Source organism: Oryctolagus cuniculus, chromosome 16 (genome assembly GCF_051225735.1).
Source record: "Oryctolagus cuniculus isolate XC-2025 breed Fujian yellow rabbit chromosome 16, ASM5122573v1, whole genome shotgun sequence".
Taxonomy (NCBI): domain Eukaryota; kingdom Metazoa; phylum Chordata; class Mammalia; order Lagomorpha; family Leporidae; genus Oryctolagus; species Oryctolagus cuniculus.
In genome coordinates this window covers 90,561,256-90,582,708 of record NC_142882.1, presented here as the reverse complement: position 1 = coordinate 90,582,708, position 21,453 = coordinate 90,561,256, and the positions used below count along the sequence as shown (strand labels likewise).

The following is a 21,453-nucleotide window of genomic DNA, read 5'->3' as shown; positions in this document are numbered from 1 at the left end:
CCAGGAGGACAGATGCTGTAGTGAGGGGAATAAGCCTCCCTCCCCTGGACTCAGCATGCTGACCCCAGACCCTGCGAACGTGACAGAAGGGGCTTGCAGACACGGTGTAATGAGGGATTTGGGGATGAGCGGATTAGCCTGGATTATCCAGGGGTCTGATGGGATCACAGGGCCTTGGCAGGGAAAGAGGAAGACAGAGAGATGTGATGATGGACGCAGAGGTGGGGCTGCACTTGGAGGCAGGGGGAGGGGCTCCCCCACCAAGGAATGGACGGAGGAAGACCACAGGGACCCACCCTCCGCAGAAGGAGCAGCTCCGAGGGGCCACTGAGAATCCCGACCCCCAGAACCAAAGCCAGTAGATCTGTACAGCTTTAGGTCACTCTGTTGATGGTGATTTGTCACAACAACAACGGGAATTTAACACAGACTAAAGATTCAATGCTTGGAATTCGGAGGTAAAGTCCCTGGGTTCCGGTCCTGGCTCCACTCCTGACTCCAGCATCCTAAGGCGGAACCTGGGAGGCAGTGGTGAGGGCTCTAGGAATTGGTTTTCTGCCACACCTGGGGGAGACCTGGACTGTGTTCCCAGATCCTAGCTGACCATAGTGCAGTTCTGGCCCCTGAGCGCATTCAGAGAGTGAACCAATGATGGGGTCTCTCTCTCTCCCTCCCTCCCCCCTTTCCCTCTCCCCCTCTTCCCCTTTCAAATAAGTAAAAATTTAAGACAATTCTATTAGCAAGTTAAGACCTGTTTAAGTGGTTTGGGCCAATTCTCCAGATCAAACAGTAAGACACGGATTTCTAGACCAGTGGGTTGCTCGGGAGCTGCTCCCAGGAAGCACGTGTGAGAGGAAGAGGAGCAAAGGAGGGAGGAAGCCAAGGAAGGGGGATTCCAGCCCAGTCCTGGGGAGGGGCTGAGCCAGTCCTGCAGACAGACTGAGGAGCTGAGTGACAGTTCAGTCTGTCCAGTGCCAGGAGAGCCGGGTTTCCTGATCCTTGGCCAGCCATGCACTGGCTGCACGTTGCTCACAGGAATGCAAACCCCAGCCACTTGTATGGTCTGCGGGTCTGCACAGGGGCTGCCGTGGGTTCTAGCGGCCAAGCACAGGTCTCCAGAACAAGTCCCAGTGGAGGATCCACAGAGGTACAGACCGCAGAAGGCCTTGGGTCCTCTCGCAGGGCTAAGGCCAATCCCTTCCAGGACCACCCCTACTGGGCACGGAGCTGTTGTTTTTTGCAGCATGACTGCTGCCTTGATTTTGCATTTCCAGTGTTGAATCCTCTAGGGCTGGGTCATAAAGAAGTGACCGGGAGCCGAGCACAGACAATACCATGGTGATGACACAAGTGGACTTCGGAAGACTTTGGTGTGTGTCTATGTATATGTGAAGGCAATCTTGGAAAATTTTTTCTGGTGTTTGGCCCACCATGACACACAAATACAAGAAACTGAAAAAGTACAATTTTTTGACCCCTCTCGTGGCTTGTGATTTAGGTAATATTTCTCTCAAAGCAGAATTAAGGAAGGACAACCCGTTTTATTGCAAACACTGGAGCAAAAGCCCTCCGAAAGCAATTGCCCATCTGCACTGTGTTGTCTCCAAAGAGCATTTCTGGCTTTCTCTATGAATAACTAGTTCTGGATTGAGCAGTTCTCACTCTTGTTCAGGCCGGAGAGGCCAGCGTTGGGGCTGGCCCCAGCAGTCCCTCGAGTGCTCTCCGCTTGCTTGCGGTTCTGCCAACCTTCAAACCCAGGATACCCTCATCGGTGCACAGACAGACGCTTCCAGGTGGACACTCAGTAAAATGTGCTGTTGCCATCTTTGATCATTGTTTTACTACAGAGACTACTGAAAAGGCAGGGAAATCCCTGCTTTGGATCCCAGGACAAGCACACCTGCCTGAGAGTCCTAGAGTGAGGCAGGCCAGGAAGAGGACAGGTTCAAAGCCACATGGAGGAGACTTCACTTCATGGGAAAAAACCAGGAAGCCCCATTCACATTATGATCCCAGTCATGGAGGACATTCAAAGCACTTAAATCCCTGTTTTTAAAAAACATAAAAACCAGGGATTCTGAGCAAGTGGCCTACACAGCGTTTCTGTGATCGTTTTAAGAGACACTGAATGTTAGCGCTTCAGACCTGGGGTTCACCAGCTCACTTAGGACGAAGAAGGCAGAAGAGAGTACAGACGTCACTCACCTCATCCAGCTGGGACCTGCAGAGCCAGGACCAGTGACCGACCTCCTGCAACGGCAGTGTAGCGCGTGGTCTCCCCCAGCAGGCAGCCGAGGCCCTTCCTCTAGGTCTGCGTGTGGAGCGTTCCGAGGACGAGCTGTTTCCCACCCGAGTCCTGTGAAGACGGGAAGCATCACCCGCGGCTGGCGGACAGCAGAGCTGTTCAACGGTGCAGCCCCTCCTCCAGAGACCCTGCAACCACAGATTCACGACGCACAGACAACTCTTCCCCAGGAAAGCACAGCTCCGTGTCGGAACGCCAGGGAGGCGCTTTCCCGGGCGCTCCTGCTGACCAGTCCTGCCCGCGTTTGGCTTACGCACTCATCAGATCCCTAGAAACATCGCTTACCTGCGCGCCTCCTCCCAGGTGCGGACAGCCCTGCGGTTCACTCAAGAGCTGGGTCCTGGACGCCAGCAATTTCATCTGAAAGGACTGGGATAAAACTAGAAGGATGCTTGTCAGGTGCTGGGCTCCCGACTGTGGGCTCTCAGCCTGTAGGACAGGAGTTACCTTTGAGAAAAAAAAAATACAAAAACCAATAGTACCAGCTGATAGGGAGAGGACAAAATTCAGTGGAAGAATTCTGAAGGATTCCGTATGTACGTGGGAAAACATGGAGGTTATACTCAAAGTACCGTGATGGGCAGAATTCTTAGATGATCTTCAGGCACAGGCCCCATCCTACACACCTCCTTCCCCTGGGGCGTGGGCAAAACCCGACTACAGTAGAAATCACTCACGACATAGGTTGTCACATGACACGGATTAAAGCATTTCTGAATGTGAGTAAGGTCCCAGATAGGTTGAACTGTAGTTAATCAAGTGGGACATCCTGCGTGGCCCTGACCATCAGGTTAAGTCACTAAATAAGGCCTGGGCCCTTCTGGTAGAGAGATTTTCCTCTCCTGCTGTTGAAGCAGCAACCTCCATGAGTTCCGCAGGTGCAAGAAATGGAATTGTGCAGGCAGCCCAAGGAAGCCCAGGCGGCAGCCTTTCCCCGCCAAACCCGTGGTGAGAAGGGAGCCGGCACCTCGACTGATGCTAGGCCAGGCCCAGCGTGGCCCTGCTCAGATCCACCCCTCCAAAACCAGGAGACGACGAGTGCGCATGGCTCAAGCCCGCTGGTCTTTTTGTGCATCAGTAGTGAGTGAGGCAGCAGTCACAAAGTGCTTACGGGACAGTGGGCCAGAGTCGGAAAGCCAGGGCCAAGCTCAGTGTCTCCTCTGTCCTCTACGAATTTTATGAAAAAAAAAAAAAAAAAAAAGCAGCTTGGTGGCCATCTGCTGTTCCATTCAGACTCTTCGTCCCCATTTCTACTGCTGCGTCTTTAACCAGAGTTACCCCAGGCCCAGTGTCCGCTGGCTGTCCAGAGGGTCTGGTCAGTGGACGGCAGGCTGTGAGTCTGCAGGGTGGGGAGAAGCGGCGACGTGGGCTATCTCACCCCCTCCCTCTGCTTGGGGTCATCAGGTGCCTTGGGGTCCCTGACACGACTCGGTCCTGGACAGTTCTGATGAGGAGTCTAGAGCAACCACCATACAAGTGCTCCAATCAGAATTACAATTCTCTTGAAGGAAATGTTAGAAAGCATGCTAAATATATAAAAAGATCAAAGGGAAGCTATAAAACTAAAAATAGGAAGACAAATTTAAAACTTGGATGGGCTCCAGAGTAGAGCAGAGATGATGGGGAAGGGAATGGGTGAACTTGCAGTCCGGTCGGGGACAGTCACCCAGCTGAGCACCAGCACGGATACAGGCCAGGAAAGAAGTCGTTGGGCCCTGGGGTGGCGCCCGGGGAAGACACCTGGCCCACAGGCCCCGTAAGGCCTGCAAAACCGTCTGGTTTGGCCCTGTCAAGGCAACCACACGCAGGACTTGAAGTTCAATCAATCTACAGCAGGTTAATTTTTAAGTGGATAATTTTGTGTGGCCGGTGAATGACATTATAAACACCCATGCGGCCCTCGGCAGGAGGAAGGCTCCCCACCCCCGATAAAGGAACAAGGACCTAAAACTGCACAAATCTGGCAAATGACACAAACCTGACACATTTAAATATCGGAGCGAACCCCAAGCAGGGTAAATCAGAAGCACTCTACTTCAACATGCAGCATAATTAATTTCTGAAAGACACAGACAAAGACGAGACATGAGAGCAGCCAGAGAGAAGTAATTATTGTCCACAAGAGAACACCAGCTGGGATGACAGTGGATTTCCCACAGGAAACCATGGAAACGGAAGGAAGGACCAGTGCCAGGTTTCCAGACGATGCAGGGGAGGCTGTGAGCCACAGGTCCGACAGCTGGCGAGGGAAGCGCTCCTTCAGCAACCACGGAGAAGCCTTGTCGTGAGCGGATCTGACTGGATCTGCCTCGAGCCTGGCTGGAGGAAGATAGTTTAACTTTTTAATTTAAAGAAAACAGATTTTGGCCGGCGCCACAGCTCACTAGGCTAATCCTCCACCTTGCGGCGCCGGCACACCGGGTTCTAGTCCCGGTCGGGGCGCCAGATTCTGTCCCAGTTGCCCCTCTTCCAGGCCAGCTCTCTGCTGTGGCCCGGGAAGGCAGTGGAGGATGGCCCAAGTGCTTGGGCCTGCACTCCATGGGAGACCAGGAGAAGCACCTGGCTCCTGCCATCGGATCAGCACAGTGCGCCGGCCGCGGCGGCCAATGGAGGGTGAACCAACGGCAAAGGAAGACCTTTCTCTCTGTCTCTCTCTCTCACTGTCCACTCTGCCTGTCAAATAAATAAATAAATAAACAGATTTCATGTGTTTCATATGCACAGATTTAGGAACACAGTGACACTTCTCACCTGCCCCCCATCCCCTCTGTGAATTCTACAGTGATCTACTTTCAGTTTACCTTGTACTCATAAGATCAGCCCCGCACTAAGCAGAGTTCAACAAAGAGTAAGAAAAAAGCACCGCTCCTCAACAGCAGGCAGGGGCTGTGAGCATCTCCAAGTCTCAGAATGCCAATTTCACCCCCTACACTGCAGTTTTTGGAGCTCTGTTCGTTACCATAGATCAGGGAGAACATACGGTATTTGTCTTTTTGTTGTCTTTTTTTTTTGCAAATGACAGGATTTCATTCCTTTTTATTGCTGAGTAGTGCTCCATACTATCTATCTATCTATCTATCTATATCTATATCTATATCTATACCACAATTTCTTCAACCAGTCTTCAGTTGATGGACATCTGGGTTGATTCCATGTCTTGGCTATTGTGAATTGAACTGCAATAAACATGAGGCTACAGATAACACTTTCATTTGCTGATTTAATTTCTGAAGAAAGATACTCACACAAGAAGGAAAAATCAAAGAAAAACTCCCAGAGATCAAAACGGGAGAAAAACCCCCAAAGAGAAGTAAGGGTACTGACAACATATTATTCGTCTTTTCATGAGTTGTAGACTCTACAAAGAAACACAGTGTACACTACTGTAAATAAATTACGTTAGGATAAAAACATCATAATCGTCCACAGGAAGGCAGGAAATAGAAACAAAACAATGAAAAACAAAAGCAACAAATAGCAAACAAACAACAAAAATGCAGACTTGGCCTCTGCAGCTAGGATCACCTTAAAGGAAAATGCTCTGAACGCACTCATTTAAAGAGAGGGGTGTTCAGAGCGCACACAAGCCAACTACTCAGATCTGCTATGATAGTTACTCCTGTTCGAATTCAACAGAGGAAGATTGGAAGTAAAAAAAAAAAGGAGGGGGAGATATGAAGCAACATTACCCACTAAATGCTATTGCCTTTGTTAAAGACTGAACATCCTCTAAGGTATTTACTATTAAATACTTCCTAGCAGGTTGATAAAATAAAGATTATAGTAATTGTAGTCATCTGCTTAAACATTCAAATGTTTTTGTCTTGCTTGGTGCTATTTAGAGGGAGAGAAAAATTGTAATTACATATCTATTATTTTAGCCATCCTTGTTAAGTTGGAAAATGTAAAAAATTATGTAAACAGCCGTCCTAGAAAACGCACTGTGTGTGAGACTTCCTCCCAGGGGTCTGCAGCTCACAACAATGCGCACTGTGTAGAAAGCTGACGACGTCCACCTGTGTCATTCGATGGCGTGCCACCCTGGTCACTGTAAAGCCGAGGCCCCCTGAACTTCCCCAGAGTAGCCAGCCTCATGCCTGCTGACCTAGCCTCGCCCTTCTGTTCAGTGGGCCACGGGGTGAAAGGCTGTCCCTGGATGTCTGGTACCCGACCCTAAGACCCTACGGGACGAGCACAGAGCGGCCTGGCAGCTGACAGACAAAGGAGGGCTTGGGTGGATGGAACGTGCTGCATGCAAAAGGGAAGCGACTGTCTGTGCCTGGATGAGGTCAGTGCACTGCAAAGTGCTCCACGTGGTCCTGGACCAGCCCGGTTCTCCTGGTGTTCTTGAGGATAACCACAGACGCTCCAAGAAAGCAGGGCCTAGGAGAGGACGGCCAGGACAGCCCACTGTGGCCCAGCCCCTCCTGCCACCCTCGCCTGGTGACTGTCCCAGCCCCGGGACAGCCCTCTGTGGCTCAGCCCCTCCTGCCACCCTCGCCTGGTGACTGTGCCAGCCCCGGGGCAGCCCACTGTGGCCCAGCCCCTCCTGCCACCCTCGCCTGGTGACTGTCCCAGCCCCGGGGCACAGGACCCAGGTGAGGCTGCCTGCAGGGTTGCTCGCTCGGCTGCAGGCGCCTGTGGGGCAGCCCAGTTGAGACTGCACCTCCAGCTGTCCTGGGCTGTAGGACCAGGTCTTTATCAGTCCTAGGTCTCTGCTGTCCTCTGCTGCCTGGCTGTGAGACACAAACCCACACAGGTAACTTCTGACTGACCAAGTTCTGTCACATCCAATAAGTAGAAATCGCACCCCAAGATGCAATGGAACCAAGAGGTAACCAAGGCACAGCAACCCTGCTTCACAAACAGAATTAAAATAACAATATTGGAATGGCCAATAAGCATTACAAAGGTACTCGGCATCACTGTTGCCTGAACATATTCTTCAGGCCACAGTGGGGTATCTTTACCCAGTCAGTGTAAGGGCTGACATTTATAAAAACTGACAATATTAAGTGTAGCGAGAATATGTGACAACAAAACATTCCGATGCTGCTGGTGGCGTCATAAATTGTCATATTCTGTATGCAAAACCGTGTGACTACCTAGTTAGCAGTAAAATTATGCATGGCTTGTAACACTACTGTACCACCCACTGTAAACACATTCATATATCCACCAAAATGCATCGCAAAATATTAAAAGAATGACATTTATGATAGTAGAACTAAGAAAACCACCGAGCACCCATCAACACTTTAACAGTTAAAGTCTGGAATGTCTACACTACGGAATGTCATAAGCACAGAGACTACTGCTATAGGCAGCAATAAGAGAATTCTTGACATCGTGTTAAGAAAAAAGATAAAAACAAACAAAGAAAATTCAGATACAAAGGAGTATTTATCACATAATTCTCATTTATAGTAAGTTTAAAATAGGAAAATAGCTTGCGATGGTAAACAGGAAAATGGTAATTATCTCTGGGTATGCAGTGAGTCAGGGAGGTACAGAGACCCCTGGGTGCTGACAACATCTGGTATTTTGAGCTGCACGACAGGTGAGTGAGTACTCTCACTGAGTAAAGACAATGCTTGTACACACAAGAACTGCTCACTCGCTCATACGTGTGCTTTACTTCAGCTAACAGTAACAGAGAGTAGCTCATCCTTGATTGTCCAGTAGACAAGCTGCTGTAATCCTACTTAGATATTACAAAAGAGAACTATTTGATAAGGCCTGAGCTTAGAGAGAACTTTCTGGTATCACAGAGGAAAAGATGAATGAGTAATAAAAAATGATAATTATCCTTTATGAATGCTAGTAATTTATGTACAATATTTCATTTGCTTCTTGAGCTAATCCTATAATGCAGCCCTAATTATTGCCATAGTACAGTGAGGTAGCCGGGACATATTAAGCTATAATTACCCCCTGCAAGTAGACACACCTATGGTGAAAATTAGTCATCATTCATCTGAAAATCGGATTAACTGGGCATCCCATATTTCAGGTTGCTGATGTAGAGCTCCTAGTAGGAACAGGGTTTTGTGATCCTGGCACTGGTACATTTTGGATTGGGTCATTCTTTCTTGCAGGGAGTTATCCCATGCATTCTAGAACAGTATCCGTGTGTCCACTGTAAGCCTCCCACTCCACCTCCCCACCCCGACCCCGTCCACAGTTATGACAACCAGAAGGATCTGCAGACATTGACAAAAGGCCTCGTGGTGGGACGAGGCAGATGTCCACAGTCGAGAGCAGCCGGGTCAGCGTAAGGGCACAGGGTCGACTTCCCTTCTCCATGGTTGGAGTCACGCCTAAGATAAGGGTGCAGCAATCGAAGGTGCTGTGAGAGGTCAGTGCCTGGCATGGGGTGGGCTCAAAGCCTCTCTCGTGTTGGAGCACACACCCCAGCATTCTCAGCGATGACCCTGAGGTCCCCTTGTCAATGTCCAAGCTCAGTCGACTGACTCACGTAATGAGGGAGATTTACACCACGTCTGAGGGGAGCTGTGATGACCACCGCAATCCATATCCTACTTCCAACGGCCAGGAAAATACAGAGCTGCATCTCCCATAGTTATCACCCTCACCAGAAGCTTGTGTTCCCTTAGCGTTATCCCATTCATTCAACAAAAATGTCTGACTACCTCCTACACGTTATCAACATATTACAATAGGATACACAATCATTCAGAAAATAAAGTCAGAGTAAGAAATAATCAGGGGACAAATTCAAGTTAGCCCTAATGCTTCTAACCCAAGCTAGCCTTTTAATGATCCTGGAACCTAAAGCATATTTAGGCTCCAGAAATCCTCACACCACCCACACCTGCCACTGGATCCCGACTTTGGGTCCACGTGACCGTTTCATGGGATGGCTCCTTCCCAAGGCCTTCCTGGAACAGGACTCCATCCCCCCTGAGAAGGCTTTAGCACCAGTTTCTGCCTCTGTAGCTCTGAATTTCCCAGAGGACTGCAGACACCAGCCAAGCCCTCCAGGGGAGTCAATGCCTGCACGCAGATGTATCACTGAGAGGGGGTTTCTGGTGCGTATCCCCAGCACCCCCTGCACCCAGAGGTGCTCCACCCTGCCTAGACGGGAGTGGGCCTACTTCATCCTCGCTCACAGCTGCACACCAAACAGGCTTGAGAAGCCACAGGCACACTGCCGTCCTGCTGGGCAGCAGTGTCCCTCCAGAGGGGTCACTCCCTGTCCTGCAGGGCAGTCACAGATTCATTCAGAAGCTGGCGTTTTCACTTGGCAAGACCATTGAAGAATTTGTCTGTGAAATGCTCGTGTTCACATCTCAAGGGCAATCTAAGAAGGAGCGTGAACTGACGTGAGGTGACCTGGCTCAAGGCTAAAGCTTAGTGAAAAGTGTCAGCCCGGGCCTGCACTGGGCATAGCAGGTAGAGCCCCACCTGCGACACTGGCACCCCATGTGGGCACTGGTTTGAGTCCCAGCTGCTCCATTTCTGATCCAGTTCCCTACTAATGTGCCTGAGAAAGCAGCGGAAGAGGAGCCACATACCTGGACCCCTGCCATCCACATGGAAAACCCGGAAGAAGCTCCAGGCTCCTGTCTTCTGACCAGCCCAGCTCCGGTCATTGTGGCCATTTAGGGAAGGAACCAGCAGATGGAAGGTCTCTGTCTCTCCTTCTCTCTCTCTAAATTCTGCCTTTCACCAAATAAATAAATAAATAAATCTTAAAAAAGGGAGAAAGGTGCCAGCCAGCCAGAATCCCAAGTCATCAGTGAGGCTGCACCTGGATTGTCACTTTGGGGAAGCGCCAGCTCTGCTCACGGCACAGGACCAGGCTGATCAGGAAGTCCACATGGTATACCAGGTGGCTGAAAACTGCAGCTGTGCATGGTCTCCCACACATGGAAACCACGCCCGTGCTCCACTGCCACCAGCCCTGCAGCCCAGGCTGAACTTGGGGCTTCTCCGGGAGTCCTAGCAGGATTCTAAGAGGAGCTGCTGTGTCCGTGGTACCCGGATGGCCTGTAGTGAGAACCTTCAGAGTTGAAGACTTACCCGCTAAGCTCTCTCAGGTCTGTTGACAGAGCACGAAGATGCACTTGAAACTTGCCTCTGCCCTGTTTCTAGGCACATAACCCTGGGCGAGTTCACTCACCAGTGCCAAAGTCGGTGGTTTTCTATACAATCAGGCATAACAATTACTTCTCAGGCGGGTTTTAGGGGTTGAATGAGGCAACCTGAGACTCCGTCACAGCACTCTCCACAGGTGTTTCTGTCTTTCCCTTTCTCCATATCAATGTTTACAGCCTTGTGCCCTGAGCCAGGCCCCCACACACCAGCACACATTACTGGATCTATTTCCCTGGCTGATCTTCATGAAGGTTGAGCACAACACCTAGCCCCACAATGCTTGGCTGAAGTCTCTCTTCATAACCGATAGAGCTGGACATTGTGAGGGTCAAGAACAATGTCATTCCCAAGACTGGGAAAATCTCCAGGCCGAAAGCCAGCTGCTGGGCGCCTCTCCTCTGGACGGGATCCAGGGACACCCGTGAAGTCCACACCTGCCCAGGACAAGCCCAGGCAGGCAGCTTCCCTGTACTCCGTGGGCAGCCGTGTGGCTAGGTTCGTTCTCCCAACCACTAGTGGCTTATTCCAACCTTTTCTCCCCCAGCCCCGTTTCTCCTCTCTGACGCAGACACTTTTTGAAGCAGAAGACCCGAGGAGCAGGCCTGCCAAGATTCTCCTCCAGGGGTCCTCTCCGGCGGCTCCTCCACAGAGCAGGCATCTTTGGGAGCCCCAAACCCCACTTGAGCCTGGAACTCTGCTAAACTCACACCCACAGTGCCAATCAACAGAAACCTGGCTACGGGCTAATTCCTCTGAGCCCCGCCACTCATCATCTGTCCCATTCTCCCACTCTGTCCCTTTCAGTGTCGACAAACGCCGGATTTCTGCCGCATTGAAACCTACAGGGAAGCTTCCTGTTTGGGCTCATCCCAAGACCCTTCCCTCACCCTCTCGGGATAATTCCGTCTCCTGTGATGGCAGCATCCGCTTTGCAGAGACAGCGTGTGATTTCCACATCTGAAAGGGGCAGCCTGATTGGGCTGAGAGAATAGCGCACCATGTGGCAGCTCCCTTTCAGCGAGTGTCACAGCCCTGCCTGGGAATGCAGAGAGCTGCCTCACGCAGATGTTCTCTCAATAGCACTTACGACAAGAATTGAGGCTTGAGCAGCACGCGTTTGTGAAGCCTAATGAAAGCCTCGGGGGATGAATAGCCCAGCTCTTAAAATTAGAAGGGGAAAGAGCTATTTATTGAATTTTTCAAAATCTGATATTCATGCATTTCCTTTAAAATTATTCTATGCATTTGCCATTTATTTGCTATTCCAAGTTGTTCCCTTTGCTTCCAAACCTCCTGGCATATCAGTGCAAAAATTGTCGTTTACCTTCAAACTGGGGGCTGCAGGTGTCTCCTCCATCCTCGGCCGCTCAAATGTGTCCACCTGCTCACATCTCCCAGGCTTCCCATGGGATGGCTGGCTTCAAAATGTCTCCCATCCTGGATGATCACAGGACGTTGTACTTTCTTAAGTATCCCAAGAAGGGGGAGAAGCTGTGGGGCAGAGCTTATGGGAAAGGACATAGGAGAGTCCACGTGACTGGCACACCCCCAGGTGACCGAGCCTGTAGACGGCGGTTAGCGTGGATCTCCCCACCAGCAGCCCACAGTGGCTCCGTGGATACATTCGGTTCACTATTCGTTATCATTGCCTGTTTGTTTATTTTGACAGCTACGTAGACACTAAGGAAGGTCCTGGCTGCGGCCGAATGCACAGAGCAGACCTAGCTCCTGCAGCTGAAGGGCTTGCAGCCCTCCACCAGGAGAGACAAGGACGTTGCTAGAAGATACTGAACGCCCCTGATTTAAGTTAAAAGCTCAGAAGTAGTGTCTGCGGGGGCCAGTGTTTCGGCGTAGTAGATTAAACTGCCATCTGCGATGCCGGCATCCCGTATGGGTGCTGGTTAGGCCCAGCTCCACTTCTGATCCAGCTCCCTGCTAATGGCCTGGGAAAGCAGCAGCAGATGGCCCGACTATTTGAGCCCCACCTACCCACGTGGGAGACCCGGAAGAAGCTCCTGGCTTTGGACCAGTCCAGCACCCGCAGTTGTGGCGATTTGTGAATGGAAAATAGCTCTTTCTTGATCTCTCTCTCTCTCTCTCTCTAACTCTGCCTTTCAAATAAATAAATAAATCATAAAAAGAAATAGCACCTGTTGTGATCGCTTTTTTTACTCCTTTTTAAAAAGATTTTATTTATTTATTTGAGAGTCAGAGTTACACGGAAAGAGGAGAAGCGGTAGCAGGGGTCTTCCATCCAGTGGTTCACTACCCAATTGGCTGCAACGGCCAGAGCTGCGCTGATCTGAAGCCAGGAGCCAGGAGCTTCCCCTGGGTCTCCCACGTGGGTGCAGGGGCTCAAGGACTTGGGCCATCTTCTACTGCTTTCCCAGGCCATAGCAGAGAGCTGGATCAGAAGTGGAGCAGCCGGGACTTGAACTGGTGCCCATCTGGGATGCCAGTACCGGAGGCAGCAGCTTTACCCGCTACGCCACATGCCAGCCCCTTACTCCTTTTATAACATTTAAAGCTGGCCACATTTACTCAAACTCCATGCTCAGCAATACCTTTCTCCATATTAACCCACTATGTTACCTTCTGTTTCCCTCACTAGACTGTAAGCACCACACCCATCAGGAGGATTCTCTGTGCCAAATTCATCCACCACCCCTCAGAACCCGGATCTGTGCATCACACGGGCTTCACTAAAGAACACATCAGACAACAGATAGATGGGAAAACAGATCTAGATATGCCGTGCGCATCGATAGGAATAGGTGATGTGAAACCAAAGGCCCCGGGAGATTGCGCTGTTGTCTTTGTGGTTCTGGGCTTTCTTTTTAAAAAGCTCTTCAGCGCTCAGTGCACAGGAGCCCCATCTCCCTCTCTCCTCCCCTATTCTCCGTGTAAAACTCGGCAGACCCGATCCCTGGTTCTCTGGTCAGTGCGGCCTTCCACGAAGGTCCACTGCCCCGCAAGGGGAGCGGCCAGGGCCAGTGCCCACGTGGGCGCCCCTGAGCTCCTGGGTCACCATGAGACATTTGCCTTAGCTCGGGGACCTCCCCACCTGTAGACAGGCGGTGTGTCCCATAACGTGCACCGAACTCCCAGGGAAGGTCAAGTCCCCTTTGACTGGTAGTGCTCGTGCCTGCCTATCTCTGTGCAACCCCAACGGCCATAGCCTGGAAACAAAAGAAATACCGACTGATCCAGGTCATCGATTAGTGAACCTCCCCCGTGTCGGGCTCCCCTGAAGGGATGTAGCCTAGGCCTGGGTTTGAGTCCAGCCTCTGCTAAGGCAGTACCCTGGGAGGCAGCAGTGATGGGTCCCTGTTATCTACGTGGGAGATCTGGGTTGAGTTCTTGGCTCCTGGTTTCCACCTGACCCAGCCCAGCTGCAGGCATCTGATGAACGACCAGTGGGTGAAATCTCTTTTTCTCTCTGGCTTTCAGATCAGTACATATTCAAATGATATTCCTAGGTACTGTTCCAAGATAAGCCAAATACACAGATTTTGTTATTACCAAGGCCCCAGGGAACTTCCTCAGTAAATATAACCCAAGTGTCTTCATTTTAATTTCCAATCATTCCCCTTCAGCACCCCGGGCTACTATCCTAGTCTCGTCCCCTCTGTCAGCAGTAAGAGGAGCTACCGACTGCTCACGCTGTGCCCACACAATGTTAGAATGTGGGCTTGGAACTTTCTTTCCCTACAATTCCGCCTTTCTGCCAACTATTCCCCACTCAACTTTTCAATTACTCTGGCTTTAAATCATAAGCAATAAAAAGTCCTGGAGAAAGAGGAACGGCCCCTCCAAGGTGTGCTTTATGACAACTGCGAGGAAGAGGCCGGGGGCCATTTACTAGGGTTAAAGCACTCGCTCCATCATGCCAGCCGGGGCTCTGGGCATCGCAACTGCTCCGCAGCCCCACTGCAGTCACCGCTAATGTCCCCACATCGATTTTGCAAGAGCAGCTCTGTAATGTGATGAGGGAAAAAACACATCATCTACCCAAGGCAGCGCTTTGGGCAGACGAATTAGCGGCCAGCGGTAGTGATTGGGATTCACATAGAAGGAAAATTTCGCTCTAATGCTGCCAGCATATTCCGAATAACTACTGGGTAAGGGTCACACAGCATGCTGCTTTTAAAGAGCACTGAATTTATTGAAAAATAAGCCAAGAATAACAAAAATATTTTTTTTCAATTCATGACATATAAACATGTGCCTTTTAAGATGTTGCTTTTAGTACAAATCCAAATTCCTGTAGCTAATGTTTCCTTGTGTGTTTTCCTTTCAGAAAGATCTGTTAGTGCTTAAATCCAATTCCTCTTCAAATATTATGGTTAAGTTGTTCACAGTTGTCTTCTAAAGACTACACTCATTAGACTTAGACGCTGCCATCCCCTCTGGTTCTTAGGCTTTGAGTTACGCATTTTTGACGCAGTTGTGTTTTATTATAAAAATTTCCTCTGTCCAACCCCTATGAAGTAGATACAGGACCAAGAGAAGACCAAAAGCTGTGGATTTCTGTGTAGCTGGGTTGGATCTTTGCGCTATCAGACATTATGCTGAAAGTTGGCCAAGTCACTGATAATGGGACAACACCAGCAACCTCACCAGATCATAAAGAGAAAACAGGAACAAGACTGCTCAGAGGCACCTGATATGGTTGGTTCCCACGCTACCCAGCAGGGGACCTGGACAGTTCCCAGCCCTGACAATGGCCTCCAGTGTCTTCCTGCCTGAGGCCGCTCTCTGCCCCAGAGCACACTCACCACACACAACGGTGTGTTGGGGGTAAAGCAACAACAACCAATAACGGCTGAGAGTTGACAGGAAAGCGCCGCCCCTTCAGCCCTCCGTGAGACAGCTCTACACACTCTCGGAGGTTCCACAGGACTGCGCCACACGACCACAGAGGTAAACTGTTCTTCCCACGCTGTTGGTGAGCTCCCTCCTGCTATGCCTTCTCCACTCTCTCACCCAGCATCCAGGATCACTGGAAAATGAACGATTTTCACCCAGATCCTTTGCTTAGTGCTGTCTGCTTTTGGTAGACCACACGCGGTGAGGTACCTGACACAGAGCAGGTGCTGCCGAGCACAGCGTCGTGTGCACTCTCTCCTCCAGAGCGGTATTATGATCTGTAAGTCACTAAATGACTGATGACTCTTCCACTTGGGATTTGCTAAGGAGAAGAAAAAGTGAGATGAGGAGCAGGGAGGGGAGGAGGGGGGAGAGGAGAGAAAAGGGGGGGGGGAAGGAAGGATACGAAAGATTCCATAGTAATTTCTTAAGCAAGTTTTTTCATTTCTATGGCAAGGTCTCAGTTTCCCGGCGAGTGTGAAACAGATGCCCCATAACTGATTCCTTGACTTTTATTTATCTTGAAAGCAACTTCCTATCTGTGGCTATTGGCAAATACACTAGTGTTAGATCATGGTTTCTCTATGCAATTAGGCCATCAAGATGAGAAAACATTTTTGGGGAAAGATAAAACAGAATCCAAGCTACATTACCTCTGTAGCCCAGCCCACTAGCATCTTCCAGAAAGCCACTCTGAGAGCGTCTGAGTCCACTGCTCAAGGAACGACGTGGAGCAGCTACCATGTGTCAGCCATGCCACTAGGATCTAGACGAATGACACAGTCAACTTGGAGCCACTCGTCACAAACACATAAAAGACAATTAACATGCAAGAATGCGTGTGCTGTGGCTAAACTGACATGTGGGGCTGTGGATACACCCCCACCATGGTCAGGTCTTGGAACATGGATGGCAGGCAAACTGGGCTTCCTCTTCAAGAAGTCGTCGCCACTTAGAGTCAAGGACTTCAGGGCAGGTGTCAAACCAGACTTAATCACTACTGAGGCTGCAATGTCACAGAGCTCGGGAAGTTTTTGTCGAATGAATGGCACTGTGTAGAAAATTTGTGACCTAGGAAAAAATGTTGAATCTACTAAAACAGGTGTTCCATAGATCTTAATATAACTAGATTGCTTCGAAACAGACTAGAAATGCAACTAGCATTAATACACTACACCTGGGTATACATTTTAAAAATAGGTACTTTGAATAACTGCTTTCCCCAGGGCAATTTTCAAAGACATTGCACAAATCCATATTTATCTTTAAGAGTTGGTTATACTCTAGTTAGACAATTTAAAAAAGTGTCACATTCTAACACATGTGTAGTAATATTTTGTGGATCCCAACAAAAGATTCTAATTGTACAACACCTTTCCATTAAGTTTAATGGGTAACCTTCAGACATTCAGAGCGGTGGTGCCACCTAACCCTTGGAAAGAGTGAGGGCACAGAGCTCACGAATGGCAGCATTTGCTCTAACACAAATCTGCTGCTGTGAGTTTTCAAGACAGCCTGAAGCGCAGAAGGAGTAAGCCAGCAATGCAGATGTTGGCATCCATCAAAGGCCACTATATTTTCCAATGTATGTGCCTTTTTATAGTAAAATGTGTTGTGCTTTTTTAGTGTGTCTGTGGCTATTATAGATTTTTCCCCCGATTTACAACCATTGGCTCTTTACATTTTTGTTTGAATTAGTAGAAAAGAAGTATAACCAAGTACCAGGCAAAATAAGCAAATATTGTATATGAAAGTGACAGGTTTCCTTTATTGAAAAATTGCTTTTAATGTGAATTCTTCTGCATTTTTCCATTTTTATCAGATTGCAGAATAATCAGCAATGACACTTTCCTTTGATTTATGCTAAAGCAAGTTTCACTTCCTCCAGCAAAATGCATTATCATGGGATACTCAGTCTCTCCAAAGGTCATCATGGGATATTCAGTCTCTCCAAAGGTCATCATGGGATACTCAGTCTCTCCAAAGGTCATCATGGGATACTCAGTCTCTCCAAAGGTCATCATGGGATACTCAGTCTCTCCAAAGGTCATCATGGGATACTCAGTCTCTCCAAAGGTCATCATGGGATACTCAGTCTCTCCAAAGGTCATCATGGGATACTCAGTCTCTCCAAAGGTCATCATGGGATACTCAGTCTCTCCAAAGGTCACCTGGCTGCTGCATCGTTCTTAATCTAGAAGAACTTGGGGGGCAGAGAGCAGCCTGAACCAGAGACCCTGGGCGATGAACTTCCTGCAGGGAATCACTGGTCAAAGAGTCCAGACACCCTCACAGCCGACTCTCATGTGGCCTCTTCTCCTCCATATACCACACCCTGTTGAAGAATCACACAAGAAAACCCAGACATAGCCAGGCCATGCCACTATTCATCTTCACACAGAGTCTAGGATTCCTAAAGGACCAGTGGAGGAATTCAGTTGTCTTCCACGCTGCCCCAGAAACCTTGTGCTGTGCTGAAGGAGATTCAGGGTCAAAGACAGCGCTGGTCCAAGTCCATCTTCACGATCGTTCCCGTGACCTTCGGCAGCTCACTGACGACTCTGAAGATCAGTGTACTGTCCCACTTTGCCCTGTTATTACATTGATTCATCAGGCGAAATAGTAAGCAAAAAGGATATTAAAATGCACATCTAAAATGTAAAGCAAAATAGCATAGTGGCCAAGAAATGGAAATTAGGAGACACACTGACATCTCCAGATTTAGACTGTGCAGTCCCCCAGCTATGACTGGAACTCATCTCATCTGCACCTCAGTTTTCTCAGCAGTAAAATGGGCATGTGTATGTCTACCAGGCAGAGTAGAAAGTAGACTATTACACGTGATGTGAGCAGCATCAGAGAGAATTGGCTCAAGTGCTGAGACATTATGATTATCCACAATAGCAAGACATGGAAACAGAGTGCCCACCAATGGATGAATGCTAATGAAATGTGATACACGCACACAGTGGAATATCATTCAGCCACACAACGGATGGAATACTGTCATGTGTGACAACATTAAGTAAAATAATGTTAGGTAAAATAAGCCAGACACAGAAAGACAGATTATGCATGGTCTCACTCACGTGTGGAACACACACAGGCTGTTCCCACAGGCATCGGGAGCACAGTGGTGGTTACCCAAGGCTGGAGTGCAGGAGGGCTGGAGGCTGGGGACAGGTTGTCCAATGGGTGCTGAGTGAGAGCAGACAGGAGACAGTGCCTGGCGGCCTGCTGCGCGGTAGGGTGACGATGGTAAACAACACTATGCTGTGTCCTTCACAAAGCTAGCCAAAGGATTCGGAATGCTGTCACACAGAACAGTGGTAAATGTTTGAAGGTACAGATTTATGTACCCGGATTTGAACAGTACACCACTGATGCATGTGACCAAACACCACGTTGTGTCAATTAAAAATGCAAGAACTTATAAAAACAACCATGTAAAGGGTTAATATTATGAGTATACAGCAAACTGAAAGTAGATCATTGCAAAAATTGAGAGGGAATAAGAGAGGAAGGAGGGGGAGGGGTGGGAGGGAGGGTGGAGTGGGAAGGATCACTACTTTCCTAAATCTGTATATATGAAATACATGAATTTGTATGCCTGAAATAACATCTTTTAAGAAGAATCATGACAATGAGAAGAAGCTGTTTGATGATATTCCAAAGAAAGGGAACACTTTCTAATATACACATCCCTCTTTCAACTGTCACCCACTGGTTTTAATGATGGTTTTCCCAAGCTAGGGACTGAGTTCCTCCGAGGGTTAGGATGCTCCCACCAAGCGCTGTCCTGTTTGATGTGTGCCTGTGCCCCTGGTCGTGTCGTGGTAGAGCAGCCAGCCGACTGCCGGCACACAGCCGCCTCTCTGCACCCCTGGATGGAGGCCCTGCCCCAGAGCACTCCGACTGAGGAGCCGGGAGGAGGCACGATGAGGACCCATGGCAGTGAGAGTTAGGACAGAATTCAGAAAGAGGCTACAAGGTAAGCCAGCCACCCCCCAGGAAGTCACTAGTCTCTGTAAACACACGGGATTCTTCAAATCTGAGCCATCCACACCCTGGGCTGAGGAGGCACCTGCAGAGGGATCTGGAGAACTTGCAGCACAGAACATTCGGGCAGAAGTAAGTGGATCAAAACACAGCAAGAGGGGCCGGTGCTGTGGCGTAGTGGGGAAAACCGCCACCTGCAGTGCCAGCATCCCATATGGGCACCAATTCTAGTCCTGGCTGCTCCACTTCTGACAGCTCTCTGCTATGGCCTGGGGAAGCAGTAGAAGATGCCCAAGTCCTTGGGCCCCTGCACCCGTGTAGGTGACCCAGAAGAAACTCCTGGCTCCTGGCTTCAGATTGGCACAGTTCCAGCCGTTGCAGCCATCTGGGGAGTGAACCAGCAGATAGAGGAACTCCCTCCCTCCCTCCCTCCCTCCCTCTCTCCCTCTCTCCCTCTCTCTCTCTCTGCCTCTCCTCCTCTCTCTGTGTAACTCTTTCAAATCAATAAAATAAATCTTTAAAAAACAAATTGGAGTGGCTCCACACATCTTGAGGCCAGTGACCAGGCCATCAGGGGAGTGCAGGGGCCCATGCTGCTGACTGGCTGGGGAGGGGGCGGCTCAGGACAGTGTCGGGACAGACACCTTTGAGTGAGGCCTGCAGGTGCACCCTACACACAGAGGTCGAGGGCAGCAGCTGTGGTAAGTTCTACCCTCCCAGGGCTTGTCCTTTGCTTTCTTTTCCAATTATTCGCTGAGAAGAAAAATCTAAGGGAAGGAAAGCATGCCTCACAGTGGAAAAAACGAACCATTTCAGAACCCGATGGACCCGGGGTTGAGCTGCAATCGCGCCGTCTCTGGTAACTCATTTTACTCTCCTTTACCTCATCTGTAAAATGGGCGTCACGCACGTCCTGGACAGGGCTGCTGGGAAGACTGAACTGGAACCAGCCACAGAGCAAGCGGGTCACGAAAGAGAACTCTGATCACGACGTGTTAATCGTTCTCCGTCTCCTCAAGACGGATTTGTGTCTGCGCGTCTTCACACTGCTCCCCCAGGATCCCCCAGCATTTCCCCTGGGACTTAGGCTGTCAGCACAAATACGTGCCGATTACTGAAGAAATGAATGAATGAATGATTCCCTGGACGGACGCGTCCCCAGACTGACCAGGGCGTCCTCTGTGCCCTTGCGGTGTGCGCACTTACCACTCAGACGTGCGTCTCTCTGGTCTCGAGACCGAACATCTCGGCACGCGGTGCCACTGGCTGGGCACACCCAGCACAGGCGGGGAGCCGGAGCCGGAATGTCTCAGATCGGCCCGGCTTCTTTCCTGTCAACGCTTCCTGACCTCTCCCTCCCTCAGTCCGTGAGAAGCTGGGACAGTGCCAGCTGATATCGCACCATTTCTTAAGGTTAAAGAGAAACAGAGAAAGAACTGATGTTATCACAGTACAAACTGGGAGTTTCTCAAAAGCAGTCGGCTACATAATTGAAATCTAATTGAATGTTCTAATCCATATGCATGAAAAACAATTTGCATTGCTTCATTATTTAACAGCAGTGTGAAGATGAGGACGTGGTGAGGACTGTTCTGCTGAGAATACTCACGCAAAATGAAACTTAACTCCTTGGGTTTTTAGAAATACAAGGATGCTATAAATTATAGGTGCTTTTATATTGATTTTAGGTCAACAAAAATTGTTTTGCAGCTGGTTAGGCCACATGATGCTTCAGAACTGAATTCCCATCTCAACAGTATTTCCCACAGACAAGAAAAAATGATAACTCAGTGTTCAAAATAAGTGCAGTGAAAACTCTGCATGTCACAGACACTCTAAGTTGTGCTGTAATTTGTAAGTCCCTGTGTAACTGCATGACCAACAATCCCACATCACCACTGATCCAGAAAGTTCAGTCAAATTTGGTAGATGAGGGCTGGCACTGTCGCACAATGGGTTAAGCCGTGGCCTGCAGTGTTGGCATCTTATGTGAGCTCCAGTTCAGGTCCCAGCTGCTCCGCTTCTGATCCAGCTCCCTCCTAATGTGCCTGGGAAAGCAGCGGAAGATGGCCCAAGTCCCTGGGCCACTGGAGGCACGTGGGAAGACCCAGAGGAGGCTCCTGGCTTCAGCCCTGGCCATTATGGCCATCTGGGAAGTG

At 49.6% G+C, this 21,453-nt stretch overlaps 1 long non-coding RNA gene across 1 annotated transcript; it reads right to left on the bottom strand.

The window, feature by feature from the left end:
* Positions 1-2,210: 2,210 nt before the first annotated feature.
* Positions 2,211-11,553, bottom strand: LOC149121872 (uncharacterized). The gene is made up of 3 exons (XR_016223429.1): positions 11,314-11,553; positions 3,417-3,472; positions 2,211-2,752 (listed from the first exon to the last, which is right to left on the bottom strand). It is a non-coding gene; the product is annotated as an uncharacterized LOC149121872 (long non-coding RNA).
* Positions 11,554-21,453: the final 9,900 nt, after the last annotated feature.